At 39.5% G+C, this 22,139-nt stretch overlaps 1 protein-coding gene across 2 annotated transcripts in view; it reads left to right on the forward strand.

The window, feature by feature from the left end:
• Window positions 1-14,147: 14,147 nt before the first annotated feature.
• Focad (focadhesin) overlaps window positions 14,148-22,139 on the forward strand; it is a 274,302-nt gene continuing 266,310 nt past the window's right edge. For both annotated transcript variants that reach the window (XM_013020828.1, XM_013020829.1), the window contains exon 1: window positions 14,148-14,199. The gene's annotated coding sequence lies outside the window, so the exon portion shown is untranslated. The remainder of the gene's footprint in view (window positions 14,200-22,139) is intronic.

The following is a 22,139-nucleotide window of genomic DNA, read 5'->3' on the forward strand; positions in this document are numbered from 1 at the left end:
AGAGTTCAGGCCCACGACTGGACCAAAAAAAAAAAAAAGATGTACAATGCACATACCAAAGCATTTACTTATTTTAAAAAAGCACCTTTAATAGCAAAGTTGTATTCTGAACTGTGTGGGAACAAACCAAGAGTTACCTCACAGAGAATTTCAATTAACATGGTTGAATGAGTAACATAACCACTATTAGCTCACCCATAAGCTGAAAGTTCTACTTCACATGGTAACTATTAAAATGTCAATGGTAGTTTCCAAAATGGCATAGAAAATGGCCAAAGGAATTTAGCCACCTTCCAGATCACTGTGTGTCCAAACCTATCCTTAACCGCATAACTGGCATGAACTACTGTATGTAGATAGCTACATGTTTTTACATTTGTAAAAGGACATTGTTTCTATAATAAAAATCTGTGGTTATGAAATGATGGTGCTTTAGTGGTCCCATAACAGCAGCTGAAATCATTTTTGGTGGTTAAAACTTGAGTTGATCCAGGCACTGGTGGCTCATGCCTATAATCTTAGCTTTTCAGGAGGCCGAGATCTGAGGATCACAGCTCAACGACAGCCTGATCAGGAAACCCTGTGAGACTCTTATCTCCAATTAACCACTAGAAAACTAAAAGTGACACTGTGGCTCAAAGTGGTAGAGAACTAGCCTTGAGCAAAAAGGGCCAAGCCCTGAGTTCAAGTCCCACAACCAACAACAACAACAAAAAATGGGTTGAAGCTAGGCACTAGTGGCTCATGCCTCTAATGTTAAGCTACTCAGAAGTTTGAAACCTGAGGATCATGGTTTGCATGTAGCCCAGGCAGAAAAGCCCACCCCTAGTTGACCACCAAAAAGCTGGAAGTGGAGGTATAGCTCAAGTGGTAGAGCATTAGCCTTGAGGAGAAAAAAGGAAACCATGGAGCCTGTGTTTCTTAGGATCTAGCTTACTTAGCATGATTTTTTTCCAAGTCTTCTTTCCATTTCTTTACAAATGGGGCGTTGTCATTCTTTCTGATACAAGCACAGAATTCCAGTGTGTGTGTGTGTGTGTGTGTGTGTGTGTGTGTGTGTGTGTGTGTGTGAGACATTTTCTTGGTCCATTCATCTACTGAGGGGCATCTGAATTGGTTCTGTATCAGCTATGTTAAAAATGCTGCAATGAACAGGGTTGTGTGGGTAGCTTTAGTGTGGCCTTGTTTGTGGTCTTTTGAATAAATGCCCAGATGTGAGATTGCTGGGTCATAGGGGAGCTCTATGTTTATTTAGTCTTTTGAGGAACCTCCATACTACTTTCCAGAGTGGTTGAACCAGTTTACATTACCACCACAGTGTAGTAGCACTTTTGGCCACATCTCCTCCAGCACCTGCTATTATTTGTTTTCTTGATATTGGCCATTCTAACTGGGGTGAGGTGGAATCTCAATGTGATTTTCATTTTTTTTCCTTTCTTTCTTTCTTTGTTTCTTTTTTTCCTTCCTTCCTTGCTTTCTTGCTTGCTTTTTCTTTCTTTCTTTTTGTTAGTCATGGGACTTGAACTCTGGGCTTGGGTGCTGGCCTTGAGCTCTTCAGCTCAAGGCTAGCCTCCAGCACTTGAGCCACAGCACCACTTCTGGCTTTTTCTGTTTATGTGGTGCTGAGGAATTGAACTGAGGACCTCATGCATGAGGCAAGCACTGATTTGCATTTATTTTATGGCCAGAGATTTTGAACATTTCTTCATGATTCTATTGGCTATTCTTATTTCCTCTTCAGAGAAGTCTCTTTTTAATACTTTAGTCCACTTATTAAAGGGGTGTTTGTTTCTTTAAGGATTTTTTTATTGGGGGGTTTAATTTTTTGAGCTTTAGGTATATTTTTGTTTTTTTATTATTTTTATTTTATTTTATTTGTGAAGATACTGTACAGAGGGGTTACAATTACATGGGCAGGATAATGCGTACATTTCTTACCAAGCATTGCAGCCTCCTCCTTTTGTTTACCCTTCACATCCCTTCCCAGCCTCCCCCCTCCCCCCCCAATCCCAATCTTTCTCCTTCTAGGTATATTTTTGATATGAGGCCCTTGTCTGCTGTATGGCTAGTGAAGATCTTCTCCCAAATTATGGGTTTTCTATTTATCTTGCTAACTATGTCCTTTGCCATACAGAAGCTCTGCAGTTTAATGCAATCCCATTTATCCAGCCTTTCTTTGATTTGTTGTGTTTCTGGATCTTTATTTAGGATTTTTTTTTTTTTGTGTGCCAGTCATGGGGCCTGAACTCGGTCTGGGCGCTGTCCCTCAGCTCTTCAGCTCAAGGCTAGCCCTCTACCACTGGAGCCACAGTGGTGCTGAGGAATTGAACCCAGGGCCTCATGCTTGCAAGGCATGCACTCTACCGCTGAGCTACCTTCCCAGCCCTATTTAGGAAATTTTAATGTGTGCCAAAGAGCCCTAGTGTATCTCCTATCCCTTCCTGTAATATTTTCAGGTTATCTGCTCGCACCTTCAGGTCTCTGATCCATTTGGAGTTGATTCTGGTACAGGGTGACATATAAAGATCTAACTTCAGTTTACTAGCCAATTCTGCCAGCACCATTTGTTGAAGAGGCTGCCTTTCTTCCATCTGATTGATAATTTTGGCTCCCTTATCAAAGATAAGGTGGCTATAGGTCTGTAGGATCATATTTGGGTCTTCAATTCTATTCCGTTGGTCCTCAGGTCTGTTCATGTGCCACTACCAAGCTGTTTTTATAATTACAACTTTATAATCGAGCTTGAAGTTTGTATTGATATTCCTTCAGCACTGTTTTTCCTGCTAAGTATTATTTTTGCTATTCAGAGTCTTCTATTATTGCATATTAATTTTTGGATTGCTTCTTCTATTTCATAAAGAATGTTGTTGGGATATCACATGAAATTTTTATATAGCTTTGGGCAGTATTGCCATTTTTATGACGCTCTTTACAATCCAGGAGCATGGGAGGTTTTTCCATTTCCTATTTTTAAAATTTAATTTTATTCTTTACCTCCTCCTCCTCTTCCTCCTCCTCCTCCTCTTCCTCCTCCTCCTCCTCCTCCTTCTTCTCTTTCTTCTTCTTCCTCCTCCTCCCCCCTCCTCCTCTTCCTCCTCCTCCTCCTCTTCCTCCTCCTTTTTCCTTCTTTCTTCTGGTGATATGGGGGTTTGACTTCTGTACCTGTTGATAGGCACTCTACTCCACGAGCCACACTTTTTTTTTTCTATTTGTCTTATTTGTCTGTCTTTGGGAGGACAAGGAGGGCATAGAAATAGAAGGACAAAGGGTGAACAAATGCAGCAGTGGTCCTCACTAGACACCATGCTGAAAATGAACTATACAACTTGCGGATGAGATGGGAGGGAAAAATTGGGAGAGAGTGAGGAAAGGGGTGACGTGGTCCAAAAAGAAATATACTCTACTTGACTTCTATAACTGCAACCCCTCCATACATCACTTTTATAATAACAATAAAAATTTTAAATAAAATAAAAGCTAAACAAAATTGAATTTAAAAATCAGAACTTAATTTTCACATTAGAAGGTCACAAGACATAGTGTTGAAACAAAAATGATATTTGGTAGAAGATGAGCCACACTAATGTTTTTAGGGGAATTAATTCTTGCATTTATACACCAGTCGGCCTGGGTCAGAGCTTCCTACTTTATGATTCTTGCATAAATGGGGTCTCATGAACTTTTGCCTTATCTGTCCTTGAAGTGTGATCTTTCCAATCTCTGCCTCCCAAATATCTAGGATTACATGGATAAGCCATAACACTCAATTAGATTGTGTGTGTGTGTGTGTGTGTGTGTGAGAGAGAGAGAGAGAGAGAGATACTGAACTCAGGGCTATATGTTTGCTAGGTAAGCCATCTACCACTTGAGCCATGCACTAGCTCAATTTTCTTCTTTTAAGAAGAGATTTGGAAACAAAATAATCAGGAATGTTTGCACATAACAGATCATGTGAGGACAACAAGAAAATGTGGTTATGTGAAAGATAAAAAGAAAGCCTTCGAAGAAAGCAAGCCCAAGAATATCTTGAAAATGAATAATTACAAATATACAAGATGCTTGCTTTGTTTACATAAATAACTTCTAAAAATTATATAGATAATTGGTAGGACATGATGTTTCACTGTAACATTTCATATTGTTTTCATTTTGCACCTCTTACGCCTCTGCAAAAATGAAGTACAATTGACCCTGTCTGCCCCTGGGTTCTGCATCTATGAATTTGACTGACTATGGATAGAATCTATTCAGGAGAAAAAGTTGCACCGATGCTGAATATGTGCAAACTTTTCTCATTTTCTCTCAACAAAAAGGTACAATTATTTATGTAGTATTTACATTGTGTTATGTATCAGTAATTTAAAGACCATTTAAAGTATATGGGAGAAAAAAATGTGTATATGTATGCATATATGGCAAATACTACATCATTCTGCATAAGCTAAGGAAAAGAAAGAGGAAGTGTTAGATAGATAGGGATAGAAAATTGTATACATACATGTAGCAAACAATTTGTGACCAATGATGTCACTTTTTGTTCTTATACTACCTTTGGCTCTTGCTCAAAATGGTGCTTCTTCCTAGAATTTCCTAAGTTCCAGTTCAAAGATCCTATGTTTGTAGTGATGTAACATTTTGGAAATAATGAGCATGACCAGTTCAATCCAAAATGGCTCATTTGTGAAATAATAATATTAGATAACACGAAATTATACATATGTGTTTTGTTATCTTCAGTGTTCTTAAAACCTTATATATTCTAGCAAAAACTATTTTTTGCAGTTTTGCATCTTTTCATTAGGAAAATAAGGAATTGGTTTAAAATTGAAGTCACATTACATTTTGGTTAAGTTTGGTAGTTTTTCCTACATTCTTCTCTAGAGAAACTATTAATTAGATTTTAATTAATTTAACAATTTACTACTAATTAGTTTCTCTTTTCATTGTCTATTTTGCATAGTCACTGATAGTATATTTTTGTAAAATGTACATGCTGTATGGTGTCTCTCTCACACTGTCCTACTAATTTATTAAAAATGAAAATTTCATACTATTCAAAATATTCAGGTAAGTAATCTTAAGAAAATTCTAAAAAGTCCCTCTCTCATTCACTGGAGATGGAAATTGTCCATTATAATTCTTCTTGTTAGGAAAGTCTACAGATTTACATAGTTTCACCATTGAGAATTTAAACTCTAAAAAGAAAAATATCCACTAAATAGATAAAGCTATACATAAATTTATCCAGTAAATAATCCCATCTCCTATGCTTTAACTGCACCCAAAATTAACCCCACCCTTTGTGCAATATATCTGAAAATAGGGCCTTTCATTTCAATTCTATGTTAGTCTGGGGCCCAGGAACATCCCTAAGAGGATAAGAAGCTATCACCAAGAAAACCATTGCAGAAATTTTATGCATGTTTCAGGTACTTTAAGCTGATGACAACTGAAGACCTTTAAGACATACTCACTGTTGTGACCCAGAGGTTTGCTTGTCAGGAAGTGATAACATTAAATATAGAAAAAACTTGGACTTAGATTGAGTTGTTTTTAAAGCCATTTAAAAACATTCCAAAAAACCCAACTAAATGAAATCAGAATAAAACCAGATCATAAATAAAGAAGTACCTACCTGATACAGAAGAAATTCATAATTGTTTATTGAAGACATCATTCTGATGTAGATAACAGAAGTGGAGTCAACTCTAATTTTTCTATTTTCTCATAGATACTATTAAAAAAGATTTCACATGTGTAGATCTGGAAAAGCAAGTACATTTTCCTTGTTATAGTTATTCTTCCTGATACAGACAAGTTACAATGTGATTGCAATGCAATTGTATAGCTTCCTATAAATAATTACTTTTTTCCTTGTTTAATAACAGTAGAGAAGAACCCAGTTTCTTTTACATCTGATTTTAATATTTTTAAGAATGAAGTATTAAATTGTGACAAAAAAGTTGCCTTTGTTTTTCTTTAGTTGAGAGTTCATTATGAAAACTTGTAACATTTAATGATAAGAGAGTAAATGACCCCCAAATTATCTGGTCTTTAATGGCTTCATTTTAACAATTGGAAACCAAATAAAGGGCATCTACTTAACACCCCTGGATATAAATGTGAATGAAATAGAAACATGTCATTAGTATTTATCAATGTAAACAAAATTGGTTTATCTGCCAACATTATTATGGTATGTAACTATGTTGCTTATCCTAGTGATAAGTAAGTTGCCAACAGATATTTTTATTTTATGTTTTCCAATGTTCTCATATGAAGCAACATCTATATCAGAACCTTAGAGGAGGAAAGAAAAGGAATTAGGATAGGCTATCAAGGTTGTACACATCCTAAATGGTGTGATTACAGGGCATGATGGCTATTGAATAGATCCATTAGTCGTAATTGAAGCTGTCAGGAGCCAGTTAAATGGCTGTCTCTGAGGAGGTCACCTTTCACATATGAGCTGGTCTATGCCTTGCATTAGACTTGTCAGGAGGTTGATTCCTGACTTATCTGGACCCTAAAAGCATGGCTTACAAAAATGAATAGTAAAGCTTAAAAGTAGCAGTGTTCTCAACAGGAATAAAATAATAGCATAAAGACTGCTAATCACAAGACATAAGGAGTAGTTATTACAAGACAGATTTTGTTATCTGTCCTTTTTTTCAGCCAGCACATTGACATATTTCTAGATTGCCTTCAGCTTTGGCTTGATCTTTAGGTATTGCATTAAAAAAAACGATTCCCAGCCAATGGGAAGCTCTGTAGGAAACTGGAAAATGGAAGAAAAGAAGAATTTTTATTTCTTTTTTTTTTTTTTCGGTCCGGTCGTGGGGCCTGAACTCTGGGTCTGGGCGCTGTCCCTCAGCTCTTCAGCTCAAGGCTAGCACTCTACCACTTGAGCCACAGCGCCACTTCCGGCTTTTTTCTTATGTAGTGCTGAGAAATCGAACCCAGGGCCTCTGGCATGCAAAGCAAGTGCTCTACCACTGAGCCACCTTCCCAGCCCGAATTTTTATTTCTTAACAATTAGATATTACATTATTTAGTTTCTTCCTTTCATGGGTCTTTTGCTCCAACAAGTACCATACCTGGGCTGAACCGTTGTGGCCTGAAGGGTACAAAACTTAGAAGAGGGGCTGGGAAGGTGGCTCAGTGGTAGAGCACTTGCCTTGCATGCATGAGGCCCTGGGTTCGATTCCTCAGCACCACATAAGCAAAAAGAAAAAAGCCGGAAGTGGCGCTGTGGCTCAAGTGGTAGAGTGCTAGCCTTGAGCTGAAGAGCTGAGGGACAGCGCCCAGACCCAGAGTTCAGGCCCCACAACCGGACCCCCCCAAAAAAAACAACAACTTAGAAGAGGCATTACTTGGTATTGTTTCTTCAAAATTTCCTCTTATACCCACTTGTATCATTTCCTAGGGTAAGAAGCAGGATAAGATGGGGGTGGGGACAGAACCATAGTTAGGGAAGCAGCAAGAGAATGGATTGCTTCTCTTGTGCACAACCTCAAAAAATGCAAAAGCAAGCACCAGAGACTTTTTTTCATGTAAGACCCTTTTTTATAGTATTAAAAAAAATACTGGGTACCTGTGGTCAGGCCTGTAATCCTATCCATTAGGGAGGTTGAGAATGAGGGGATTGTGGCTCCAGGCTAGCTTGGGTTGGTGATGTGGGAGGTGGTATAGAATCTAAACCCTAGGTGTAGGGCCTAAGCCAAAGCAATTGAATCTCTGTGGGTATGGTCCTTGGGATTAAAGTAGTGCTTATAATGAAGAAGACATAGTTACTCCTCCCTAGTAGCTATGTTCCTAGCAAAGGCCATTCTGCTTGAATGTGGCTAGATGCAGTTGTACAGTGGAATATTGGGTCCTGGCAAACCAGGAGGGGCTATCTAGATCAATAACAGAAAAGCCCACAGATAATTTTGAAATTGCACACCTGGTCTGGAGTTGATGTCTCTCCCACCTGACCTTTGCCTTTCTGATTAGTGACCTGTCTTTTTGTGTATAATCAGCTTGTATAATACCCATGGTCTCCCCTCCTCAGGATCCAAATTTCTTTCTGGCACTAGCCTGGTTTGGGTCACAAATAAACTTTTTTATCCTCTCTAAAAAGTGGTCATGGTCTTTGCTGGTCTGTGCTGCAATAACAATGAGACTTTGAATTGGTTCTCATGAGAGGGTTGTTGTAAAAGACTTAGCCTGATTTCCAAATCCTTGTCAGGTTTCTTGCCTTGCCACTTGATTTCTCCCTCTCTTCCATATTCCCACCATGATGTCATCAACTATGATATGATATAGCCAAAAGAGTTCTCACCAGAGGCTGATTCAATGGGGCCACCTGATCTTGGACTTTCAACCTGAGCTAAGCAAGCCTTCTGTCTTGTTGAAATACCTAGTATCAAGTGTTTTTATTATAGTAACAGAAAATAAACAAATACAATAGGAATCTGATATTGCCTAACTTAAACAATTTACTTTTTAATTAATATTTTTTGTAATTTTGAGGATTGAATGTATATACTAAAACAAATGCTTTCCACTGAGTACAACCCCAGCCCCAATACTGTTTCCTTATTTTTAAAAAATGGATTAATTCCAGTTTATAGAGATACATGGCCACATCATTCCTACTGCCTCAGCTCACTTTTGATTAAAACATCTGGAATATGAGTTAGACCATCCCAGACAATTCAAGGTTCAAACGGACTCCAGACATAAATAGACCCAGAAGGGAGCTAGTAAAGCCAACTTGCTAGATAAGAATTTACTAAGAATCCCACAGAATTCTGTAGAAGAGTAAATGTTTGTGATTTCAAGCCACTGATTTCAATAGTTGTTACGCAACAAAAGCTGTCAACAGGACATCAAAAGAGAGAGTTAATCTTTATCCATCCACTGTACTGTAATAGGCTGGCTATACTGTATGAACTTAATTATGCAGGTGAGGGATGATGAACTTTATTCTTTGCCTCGGAAGCTCTGAAGAGAAAGGAACATGGGGGAAGGTCCAGGAATGTTAATTCCTTAGTGAGGCATGTAGAAGATAATGGTCAAAGAGGTAACAGTGCATACACGTGCTGGAGATGGAATTTTGTGGTACAGGGCAGGTGAACTATGAATGGCTATCTGTATCTCTGTCAGAACTTTTGTGGAGGAACTGAAACTAGATAGTCACATGTGAAATTTTTAATAAGATGGCTTTCTGGTATGTGTTCACAGTGGAGCTCTGTGATTCAAGACTGAATTTCTTCTCCCAGTTTTGTGCCTGCTGTTGAATGTGTGGGCGTGTTCAGCTAGCCCAGCATGCTTGGGCCTGAGTTCAAGGCTTTGTGTCTCTCTTAATGCTGTGGGTGACCTGACCTTCCCTTACAGTCAGGATTCATAGTACAGTGCCTTTTTTTTTTTTTTTTGGTTAGCATATTCTTACAGGTCTGCTAATGATTTGGGAGTAGACACATTTTTCTTACTCTCTTTCTTTCTTCTTTTTTTTGTTGTTAAAGTCAATAGGCCCTTCTCTACTGACTTCAAAAAATGTACTTATCTAAAGGATCTTATACAATAGAGAACTAACAGCTTAACTACTTCAGGGGAAATAATTCAAGGCATTTCATAGAGAATACTGGCTGCCAGCCTACATCTTTAAGATGGTGATTTGTCTTGAATGTTTAAAAAGCAAGGAGTTTATTTGCATAGGTAATCTATGACTATCCAGCAAAACCCCCTCAGTTTTGAAGTATGTTTTAGTCTTTCATGAATGAACTTTCATTTAAGCAGAATCTTCTGGTATGAAGTCTAAATTATCTTCCGCAGATTACATGTAAAAATTTGACCTCCCCTACCCCTTCCCTGGCTCCCTGCTAAATTCCATGAGGTTCGCTCACTGCTCTTTCTTTGCAGTTCCCCCTAGATTAATGGCAGTGAGTCACTTGTATAGGGCTCCCTGCCTCTGAATCAAGTGTAGGTGTGCCCTAGTCAAGCTGTTTCCTAGATCTTATGTTAATCAGAATTTAACTTAAAACTGTAGCTACATTTGTTCACGCCCCATGATTTGCTTCCAGTTTGAAAGGAAAGCAAGACAGTTAGCTAATAAGATTAATTAAGTAGGTGGGAACTTTTTCTCCCTAGCTAACAAAAATGGTCTATAATATGTTTTGATGCTGGGCCTTGTGCATCATTGAGTTATATTTCTAGCTCTTCACTTTAATTCCCCCCCCCACACCCCCATACTGGGCCTTAAACTTGGGTCATGGGTGTTGTTTCTTAGCTGCTTTTCTGCTCAAGGCTGGTGTTTTACCAGTCGAGCCAAACCTCCACTTCTGGCTTTTTTGCAGCTTAATTGGAGATAAGAGTCTCATTGACTTTCTTGCCCAGGGCAGGCTTTGAATCTTGATCTCCTGAGTAGCTAGGATTCCAGGTGTGAGCCATTAGTGCCTGTAAGCATTGAGCCCACCTTTGTGGTCCTCAGCTCTACCCAGACCTGAGCTCCACCCAGACCTGAGCTCCTCCCAGCCCAGGAGTTCCCAACCTACAGCTGGCCACTCCCTCTCTCCACCCATACCCACCAGAGCTCCTACCCCACTTCCTACCCCAAGACCCTCCTGCTACCTGGATAGTGAAGGGTGCCAAGTGCTCCCTCTTGGGGGAAATATGGCTCCTCTAATAAACCTTATAATAATCTTTCTCCTGTGCCTACTGGCCTCCTCGTGGTCCCCTGGGATGGATGTGAAGGATCCTTCAGTGCCTGGCTTTTGATTTCCTTTTAAATTTATAAATAATAAAAAGTATTTAGCCTACTATATAAAATAGGTTTTGAAGGATTGAGTCCTGCCTTATTCCCCAGGGCAAAGCAAAGCACCAGGTGTGTGTTTGTATGCAGGTAGGTCATTCCAACCTTTGCCCCTTCACCCAGCTTTCCACTGTGGGCCTGGCCAAGGACATCACTTCTTGATCCCAAGGAGACCATAGCCCATTTTTTTATTCTCTGCTTCCTTGTTAAGCCCTATATAAGCCTACCACAAAATCCAGTCACTGGCACAACTTCCCAACCCACGGGAAGGTCTGTGCCCCTCTCTGTTCCTCAATAAACAGTCCTGGCCTATTGAGGATCCAGTTCAGCCTATTCTTTTTCTGTTTTCCTCCATTTTCCCAACAAGTCTGAGGGTGAGAAGTCAAGAACCCAGGGTTTTAGTTGAAAGGATATCTATTAGCCATCTGACCTTAAGGCTTGTCTTTAAAGAGAAATTTTAATTCTCTTTCTGTGAATTCTCAGGATTAGATTAGTGAAACACAATAAATTTGAGCTCTAACAGATTATAAAATCCTTAATTTTTTAAATTTTTATTGCACAGAACAATCTGACCATTTAAAAACTCAGTTGGTATAATTCAATGGTAGAACACTTGCTTAGCATGTTGAAGGTCCTCCGTTCAAACCCCAGCACTAGAAAAAAAAAAGCTTACTTCAGTGTGAGTTCAGCCTGTAGTGCAACAGAATCTTTCAAAAAAAAAAAGTATAATTACAGGAAAACATTTTTTTTTTGGGGGTCTGGTCGTGGGGCCTGAACTCTGGGTGCTGTCCCTCAGCTCTTCAGCTCAAGGCTAGTGCTCTACCACTTGAGCCACAGCGCCACTTCCGGCTTTTTTCTTTTTGTTTATGTGGTGCTGAGGAATCAAGGCAAGCACTCTACCACTTAGCCACCTTCCCAGCCCAGGAAAACATTTTTTTAAAGAATTGAGTAAATTAATTTTTATGAAAATCCTGTACATTTTTCCATTTCTGTCTCTTGTCAGTATAAACTGTCATACACTAGTAGCTTCTGTGACTCTAGTTCTAAAAGTCTGTACCTCTTAGTCTTGTCTAAATAAATGTGATACTTTCTGAGTGGGTCTCCAATATGAATTGGTTTCTTAAGGCTCTGAATTCGTTCATTCTGGTATCACTCATGCTTAGCATAGTGCCTAGTATAGCAATAAATCAACTAAATTAAAAGGTAAAATGATTCCTACTGAACTGCAGCTCCTGTGTGGAAGGAGCAGGAATGAGCCTTGTTCTTCTAGCCTTGTCCAAAGTCTGCAGCAATCATTCAAGTCAATATTAGGTTGTAGGTTTAGTGGTCTAAATTCTAATTCTTCAGTCTCTAAAACTGGGTAAAGAGAAAGATGTCTGCTATGGTCTGCATGTTTATATCCTTTTCCCTTTCTATCTCATTCATATATTGAAAACTAACTTCCAAGAGGTGGAGTGAAGGCTGGGGATGTTGCTCAGAGGTAGACAGCTTGCTTAGCATGCTTGAAAGGCCTTTGATTTCATTCCCCTGGTGGCTTACACCTGTGATCTTGGCATTTGGGAATCTGAGGTAGAATTGTGTATTAAGGGCAATCTGGGTTACAGAGCAAGATCTCAGCTCTGGAAATATAGCTCAGTTGCAGAGGGCATACTTAGCATGTATGAAGCCCTAAGTTGGATTCTCAGCACCACAGGGAGGGGGAATTAAAAAAAATGATACTTGGGAGTAAATTTTTCTCTTTAGTTATGTGAGGTCACACAGAGGGTCGATTTAGACTGTCAGATGCAAAATCTGCTGGTTTTTTGTCTCAACTTTCCAAACCTGTAAAACTGTGGGCAATATATTTATTCTTTATCATATTACCCAATCTAAGGGGCTGTGTTTGGACTAAGTGCCAAAAGTAGACTCTCTGTCATTCTTTCATTGGGCTTTTCTCTATATGATCCTAAACCCAGGTTTTCTACAAAACCAGAACATTTATTTATTGAGAGGAGGGTGTCTAGATATTCAAACTGTGGCTTTGCTATTAGCTGCGCGATACTGGTCAAGCTGCCTTACATTCTGTGCTTCAAGTTCTTTGTTGTAAAATATGAGTAATAACTGTAGTTGAAAAGTAGGTTTGTGAATGAATGATACTCTTAAAATAGTTCTGTTCACAGTGATATGTACAATTATAATTTTGACTAATCAGGGAATAAAAAATAGTCTAAAAAAGTACTGCATATATATCAAATTCCATAAGCTCAAAAGGCAATCATAATCATAAAACTCTTTTCACCCAAAGGATGAGAAATTGAATATAAATACAGGTTCAAAATTAGATAAATTTTAACAGAATGAACACATTGTAGGTTATTGGGGGAACTACAAGTGGCCTATGGTATATAATTACTTTTCTGAAGTTGAATACCAGAAATGAAGTCCTTTCTCCAAGTGAGAAGAATTTCTTATTAACACATTCAAATGACCTTAGAAACTTAGAAAAATAACAGTGCCAATGATGTACCATAGAACTAATGAATTAGAAACTCCAGAGATGGTACCCAGGCATATGCATTTTTTTAAAAAAAGGTTTCCATTCTGCTTCTTAAGGTTCTATAGGCTTAGAAACATCTGGGTAAGTCAGGTTCGCTAGAGCAACTTGTCTTAACTCTGTAAATAACTTCCATTCCTATCATCCACTTTTTTCTCCTTTTTAATCCCTCCCCCCACACCTCTTTTAGCTTTTGCTTCTTTGTGCCAGATGTCTGCTACAGGTTTTCATGTAGGAGTACCCATTGCCCCTTACAGAAGAAAATTGCATGCTTATTAAGGAAACGTTCTGTAAGTATTAGACAATAATAACAATCATAGGAAAATAACTTGGGCCAGGGCACACCAGATTAAATCAGAAATAACTGAGCCTTTCTGTACAAGTGGATGCGTAGCATGGCTGCAATATTGTGTGTTGGCTAGGCAAGTAAGCTTCCTGCTTTACATTTCCGAAAGGCTTAACATTATTGATACTTCTTTTCTTTTAATAAAATCTGCTGTACATTGCCTATATCGCCTAAAGCTGCATAGGGCCGGCTCCTAACAAGATCGCCTGGGCACGCTGCATCTCTAGGTATAGTCCTTCAGCCTGCTCTCCCTGAGGGTTGCTTCTCACTCTCACCCCTCCACCAGCTACACTGCACCGCTTCAACTACAGGGCGGTGATCACGTCTCCACCCAGCCGCGCTACCAGGCCTTAGCGCAGGCGCACTAGCGGAGATGGGCGGACCAGAGCCAGAGGAGGCGGGGGCAGGCCCTCGAGGTATGGTGCCCATTGGCTGTCCCCTGAAGTCCCTGCCCCCAATGTTGGAGGCGGCGGGGCGGGCCACGTCAGGGAGCGGATGCCGCGCTGAGCTTGTGGCAGAAGGGAGGTAAGCCACGCGGGGACTTGGGCTGCTCTCTTCAGCTGCCTGGTGTTCCGGCTGTGGAGCCGCGGGGTCGCGGCCGCCGGTGGCGCGGGTTAGCTGGCGCTGAGGGCGGCTGAGGCCCTGGGGCTGTGCTCTGAGACCCGGAGGTGGAGCATGTGGCGGCCGGGCCGCGTCGCGGTGTGGGGCCGCCGATAGGGGCAGGACCTGCCTTCTCCCTGGTCCTGGCCGGGCGGACCTGCCAGAAGGTCAAGGCCTTCTGCGGTTGGGGAGCTCGGAGATGCCCGGGGCAGAGCTGGCTGCGGCAGCCCCCAGTGGCGTCCGGATTCGGAGCCTGTGGCGCGATCCTTGCTTTCTTACCCCAGGTTGCCGTCGTCCTTCCTTTCCTGGGTGGGTTCCCGGGTTGGGGAATCCGCCCCAGGAATTCGGGTCGCCTTCGGCCTGGCCTGGGCCACTGTTCGCTTCCCCCGGCCACGGTTACCTTCCGCGACGGGACGCACAGGCAGATTGTGTCCATCGTAATTAATGCAAAGGCTTCTGAGTCAGCGGAGCCTGTTTGCAGACCTGGGTGTTTTTGGCTCAGTTCTTAACCTGGCAGGACTTTCCTGAAGAAAAAAAAAGTTTGTCTGCCTGCCTGCCTGCCTGCCTGTCTGTCTGTCTGTCAGTCTGTCTGCCTGTCTGCCTGCCTGCCTGCCTGCCTGCCTGCCAATCTATCTATCTATCTATCTATCTATCTATCTATCTATCTATCTATCTATCTATCTATCTATCTATCTATCTATCTATCATTCTATCTATCATCTATCTATCTCTGCCTGCCTCTATCTATCTATCTGTCTGTCTGTCTGTCTGATCTATGGTTTGAAATGCCCGCACTGTTGCACCTACTCTCCAAGAGTTAACGTCGGTTGTGGTGTCTCCTGGTCCCTCACTTCTGTTCCTGAATTGGGAGGTTTTGAAATCAGTGAAGTCATCCTGTCAAATATGAACTTATTCATTTATTGCAAACTTTTTTTTTGTGATGATTTCCTTGATGGTCAGGGTGTTTGCCAGATGCTAAAATCAGCATTTGCTCTTCTTCCATTTCCCCATCCCCCAGTTTAATCTGTCTGTTTTAGTTGTCTGAATTTTGCCAAGATTTGACATGGAATTTATTGTGTTGGTGGTGGTGGTTCAATTTCAATAAGTGGTTACATCCCAGAGTTTTTTTCTGGGACCTCATTCAGATTTCCTGGCTTTCACTCTCTAGTAATCCTTAAAAGACTGTGGCCCTGAGAGCTAACCCTATTAATACTATAAGTTCCCCATCTGTAGGTGAGGAAATGCAATTAGAAGTATTGTGTGATTTTGAGATGTTAAAGGGGAGAGAATGAGCATAGAACATAATTACCGCACTGAAGTACCTATTGGGAACTATCTTAAAAGCACAGTATGTATTTTATGATTATATGTTTGGCTATTCCAGTGAATACTGGATCTGTCCACATTCACTTTTTGACTAGCAAGCAGGTGCATAGTTATAATTGTGATTGCCATCCACTTTCTGCAAAGAAAGCACTGTGACTTATTTTGAAATATAATGATCATGAGTTTTAAAAAATATAATGATCATGAGTTTTAAAACATGTAGAGATATGGCACAGAAACAATAAGACAGTTTTCAAAGCATTCATGACCTGCCTGGGTAGGTTACTGGTGTCTAAAACCTCTCTTGATTATCGTGTGGTTAATGTTACTGTTATGTGGCTGTCAGTCCCATTGTTTATTTTAACATTGATCACTCTTAACATTTACTGGATTTGAGATTTAACAGTTTTCCATGTGGAAATGGAAATTTTCCATTGCTAATGGTACATACAAGTTGATCATTTCATTTATTTCTAGGTATTTATTTATTTATATTTATTTATTTATTTATTTTTTTACGGTCGTGGGGCCTGAACTCTGGGCCTGGGTGCTGTCCCTCCGCTCTTCAGCTCAAGGCTAGCACTCTACCACTTGAGCCAGAGTGCCACTTCCGGCTTTTTTCTTTTTTTGCTTATGTGGTGCTGAGGAATCGAACCCAGGGCCTCAAGCATGCAAGGCAAGCACTCTACCACTGAGCCACCTTCCCAGCCCTAGGTATTTATTTTTAAAATAATTCTGAAGTAATATTCATAGCTCATAATACTTTTTGGAATTGTGCAGAACCCATTAGTTCAATTGTTTATATTACTGTTAGGGATTTGGAAAATGTGAAATGTGTTAGTGTGATATAGTTTAAAAATTTTCAGATCCAGAGATATCTAGTATAATTAAATATAGTATAGTTGTGGAAGTATAAGATAAATTTATTAGTAGTAAGTTAGAAGGATGTTGTGTATTCTATCCCCATGAGAAAAAACAGTATTTTCTAAGCTAATAGGACAAGGGTTATTTGTCAATATTTCCCTATTTAAAGGGAACAAGCAACAAAATTTTCAAGCAATATGGAAGATCTTATCTATTTTCAGAGTAGGTTGAAACATTTTTGCATATTAAGTGGCCCATATATTTTTTTCAAGTTTTAAAAGTTTTTAAATTTTATTGTCATGGTGATATACAGAGAGTTACAGTTACATAAGTAAGGTAGTGAGTACATTTCTTGTCGAACTTGTTATTCCGCTACCCCTGTGGCCCATATACTTTTGGTCTCAAAATTTTTTAGTCTACTTCAAGTAACATTTGAAGTAATAAAATACTTTGTGACTTTTTTTTTTTTTTTTTGGGTCCGGTTGTGGGGCCTGAACTCTGGGCTTGGGCACTGTCCCTCAGCATTTCAGCTCAAGGCTAGTGCTCTACCACTTGAGCCACAGCGCCACTTCTGGCTTTTTTCTTTTTGCTTATGTGGTGCTGAGGAATCGAATTCAGGGCCTCATGCATGCAAGGCAAGCGCTCTACCACTGAGCCACCTTCTCAGCCCTTTGTGACTTTCTAATAGTTTGTTGATTTATATTTCATTTAATAGCTTTGGTTACTTTGATTATACAGATGCCCCATGATTTTTGACAAACGTATTATAAGTTACATTTATTGAAAATGCATTTAATACATCATTTTAACTATATAGGACACTGGAGAATATTGGCTACTAGAGCCCAGTGAGCCAAGCTCAGGATATGAACAAAATTCAGAATTTGAAGTACAGTTTTGGTTAAATATATATTGATTTTGCTCCATTCTAAAGTTGAAAAGTCCTTAAACTGTTATAGATTGGGGACTGTGCAGATTTTAAATATTTTAACAGCTTTAACTTTAATTTTTCTATAGGGCTGGGTACTGTGGTATAGTTCTAATTACATGGCTGAGACTGAGGCAAAAGGATCACCTGAGCTCAAGTGTTTGGTCACAGTCTGTCTGGACAAAATATGAAACCTTGGCTCTTAAACACAAAAACAAAAATAAAATACTGTGTAATTTTCCATTGTTCATGATTCATAACTTTCCCTCTCTCTCTCCCTCCCTCCAGCCTTCTTCTTTCCCTTCTTCCTTTTCTCCTTCTTCTTCCTTCTTTCTTTTTTTGAGACAAGATTTAACTATATAGCCCAGGCAAACCTTGAACTCAGTCTTCCTGCCTTAGTTTCCTCAGTCCTGGGATTACAGTAATGTACCACAATGCGCAATTTACATTCCTAATATTTCTTCAGAGAATTTCAGTAGAGTCAAGGATGGTAGATTTTGCTGTGCACATATGGTAGGAATCAATACATAGAGTAAAAAATATTGTCAAGAGAATGGTTGAAATGATAGAATATGAGGTTTAGATTGGATGGTGGTTGCCAGAAGGAGGCAGAAGACAGGAAATAATTGATTCAAAGAATTAAAGATTGGAATGAGGTAAATACAATGATGTTTGTAGGTAAAAGAAGAATTCTTTTGGCTACCATCTTTTGATGGTTTGACATCTTACTTTGAATTTGGAATCTTTGAATCAGACGAGTGACATGCAGTTCAGAGAGCCATAGCTCCTAATCAGCTATGAAACTGATAATTGACAGCATACTGTTGCTATTCTTCAAGCTGTCTCTCTTTTACCTACAAACATCATTGTGTTTGGTGAGTTAGATGCATTCAGTGCATTTTCAGCTTCTGAAAATTTCAATTTATAATGTTCTTTGAGATATAATCCCATTATTAGTTGGGAGTTACTTATTGGAGTTAAGAATTTAGGGTGCTGATGGGATACAGGGTTTAGGCTACAGGTTTAGTGGATAAAGGTAGCTGAAACAGAAATGTTCAAGGATAAGCAGACTGCACTATTGGCTAGATCATTCACTTAGTCATTGACACCAGACTCATATAGACTGTTGCTTAAGGAGGAGGGAGGAGGGGTAGGCTCTGATCTTGGTTCCTTCAGTTTTAGATGGCCAAATAAGTGGGGGATGAAGATGCATGGACATCAGACTCTTGGATCGGGGATGTCAGGGTAATAGGTATTGGAAACATCCTTGAAGTCCTTGGAGATTCAAAGAATGATTTACCTCATATGGGGGCCACTGAAGAAAGAGAGTTCAGTTTTAATTAGGCCTAGGATAGGGGGACATCTAATGAAGAGACTAAGGGTATAATGAAGCTTATTGGCTGCTTCCCAAGTCTAAAAGTTTGGAGGGGAGGGACGAGTATTGAGTGGAGAGGAAGACAGGTTCAAAGTAGTCTTATTTAGGTTTATGTGTAACGGAATTTCTGAAGCATATTGACTTGAACTTCTAAAAAGTAGTTTGGATTTAAAGTCTTGATCAAACCTTCTCTAGTCTGTTTTTATCCATCAAATCATTATGTAGTCTGTCTCTTCTTCCTTCCCCTTCTTCCCTTTCCCTTTCCCTTCTCTTCCTCCCTTTCTTCCCCCCATTCTCTCTCCCTCCCCTCCCCTCTCCTCCCCTCTCCTCTCCTCCCCTCCCCTCCCCTCCCCTTCCCTCCCCTTCCCTCCCCTCTCCTCTGTGTGTGTGTGAATCCGTGAATCCTTGAGCTTGAACTCAGGGCCTAGGCACTGCACCAGAGTTAGACTAGCACTTGTAACACTTGTGCCATAGCACCACTTCCAGGTTATTGGTGGTTGACTGGAGATAAGAGTCTCATGGACTTTCCTACTTGGGTGGGCTTTGAACTGCAATAGTCAGATCTCAGCCTTCTGAATAGCTAGGATTGCAGATGTGAGCCACTGGGGGCTGGCACTTACTTTTACGCTGAATGGGAGAGTAAGGACTTAAAAGGCCAGTGAGGACTTAAAGAGATTGGAAATTGAGTGGGACTGGGGTAGATACAATAGCAGCACTATCACTGAGTATCAATTCAATATAGATCTGGATGAACATTTGTAGTGTGTAGTCAAGACTGACCCTAAGTAAAGTTAAACCCATGAAACTTGGATGTGTAGATTGCATCTTTTTATCATGTACTATTTCCTTGCTGATAAAGGACAAAAATAAATTGTACTTCACGGATTTAGGAGACATGTGTACTTCTACATTACTCTAACAATAGATGACTAACTTCTTTAGTTCTCTGCATCTTAGGGTATTATTGCTTCTTTCATTTATCTGAATCAAACCTTTGGAATAATCTTTGATCTTCTAATATTTTACATCTAACTTATCAACAGCTTTTGTCCAAGTATATCTGAAGTACTACTGAAACTTGATACTCTTTGACTAAGTGGTGACCTGAGGTATAAGTGGAGACTACATTTAATAATAATGTGTGTGTTCTTGAAATTTACTATAAGTAGATATCAAGTTTTCTGAACACACACACACACACACACACACACACACACACACACACACACACACTCCTACATATGAAGCTATGCTAGCTTGACTGAAATGATTTGTTTTATAACATTTATGTATATCAAATAGAACATTTATGCCCTCAATAGCTATAGTTTGTTTTGTCATCCATAACTCAATAAGCCTGAAAAAACATTAGGAACAAAAAATATGCATCTAAAGTCTGAACATTTTTCCCCATTGCCACTGCTATGCTACCTTCCAAAATAATTTCTTTCCTGTATTATTGCAGTAACAACCTCTTGACTGGAGTCCCTTTTTCTTTTGCTTTTTTTGTGGTATGTTGTATATAGAAGCCACAATGATCTTTTAAAAATGTCAGTCAAATATGCTATCTCTCTGTCCCAAATGCTCCATATCACTCAGGAATATGTAAATTCACATAACAAAGACCCTAGAGAGGTCCCTTTGGTCCTGCTTCATTCTTTAGTCTCATTGTCTAACTAGTTGACTTCGTCCACTCACACTGATGTCTTTTTTTTTTGGTCAGTCATGGGGCTTGAACAGAGCCTGTGCACTCTCCCTGAGCTCTTTGGCTCAAGGCTAAGGCTCTACCACTTTGAGCCACAGCTCCATTTCCGGCTTTCTGGTTAATTGCAGGAAAGAGTCTAATCGACTTCCTCTTCCTGCAATCTTTGAACTGCTGTCCTCAGATCTCAGCCTCCTGAGTGCAAGGATTACAGATGTGTGCCACCAGTGCATAGCTTTTCACCTTTTTTTTTTTTTTAACACTGGTGTCCATTATCTTCCCTAAACTTACTAAACATGCTTATCCTTCTGTGTCATAGCCCTTAACTTAGTGTTCTTTCTGTCTGTGATGTTCTTTACTACAGGTGTCATATCTGCCTTTATTTGACAGATGTAAAACATGTAAAAATCTCCCTAAAATTTACTTATTGGTGACTAGAAATTTGAATTCTAGGTAATATATGTGTGTTGGAAAATTAAAGTACTATAAAATAGATGACTCTGTGCTTCAGTTTAACCAATTAAAATTATATACCCTCTAGACTGAGGCTAGTATATTTGATTGAAATGAATGGAGGAAATTGAACACTTACATTTTTTTAGGGACAGATGAATTAATAACTTGGCAAACAATTTAGAATCAAAGTTAATTCTGTTAGCTTACTTCTTTGGAACGCTACAGGACCATAATAGTTAATAATAAGTCAGAGGTGTGACTTTCTCATAAAATAGTTCTTAACAAGCAGTATAAGTGACATTTAAAGAAGTATCTTGGTGCTAACATGAAACTGCCATTTTAGACAGTGATAAAATATAGTAAATATGATCTCTATTTTATTGAGGTTAATAAAATTCATTTTATGTTTATTTTAAGAAAATTCTTTTTAAATGTAAAAATAGCATATATTTGGAAAAGAAATAAAGGGAGCAAATGTAAGAGGAAATACAGTAGGATGTAATCCCTCCATCATCTTATTATTTAGAAATAATCTTTAATATTTACTTTTCTATTTTTTCTTAATCCTGTGTGTATATGTAGAAATCTTGGTTGTGTTAAGATTGTATATGAAAATTTTGTGTCATAAATATTGTTTTAAAATATAGATTAATATTTTATCTGCATATTTCATAGATTATATTTTAGATTAATCAGCGAATACTTTTGCAGAAGTCATGCTTGCTCTGCTCTTTGGCCTTTTGTATTCCTTCATTTTTTTTTTTTTTTTGGCCGGTCATGGGGCCTGAACTCTGGGTCTGGGTGCTGTCCCTCAGCTCTTCAGCTCAAAGCTAGCGCTCTACCACTGGAGCCACAGCGCCACTTCGGCTTTTTCTGTTTATGTGGTGCTGAGGAATCGAACCCAGGGCCTCATGCTTGCTAGGCATGCACTCTACCGCTGAGCTACCTTCCCAGCCCTGTATTCCTTCATTTTGCGGAGATTTCCTGTGAAATGGAGTGTGGTGGGTGGGGTTTGGAGAGACTCATGGTCCAGGAACCATGAGGGCTCTTACTTATTTCTGTGGTTTTTCTTCCTGAGTCTTTCTGACCTTTAATAATTTTGGTGTAAACATTTAGGTAAATGCCCCAAAGTGGGATTGCTGGGTCATAGGGGAGCTCTATGTGGAGTGTTTTGAGGAACCTCCATACTACTTTCCAAAGTGGTTGAACAAGTT

This window comes from Dipodomys ordii, unplaced genomic scaffold (genome assembly GCF_000151885.1).
Source record: "Dipodomys ordii isolate 6190 unplaced genomic scaffold, Dord_2.0 Scaffold53, whole genome shotgun sequence".
Classification (NCBI taxonomy): domain Eukaryota; kingdom Metazoa; phylum Chordata; class Mammalia; order Rodentia; family Heteromyidae; genus Dipodomys; species Dipodomys ordii.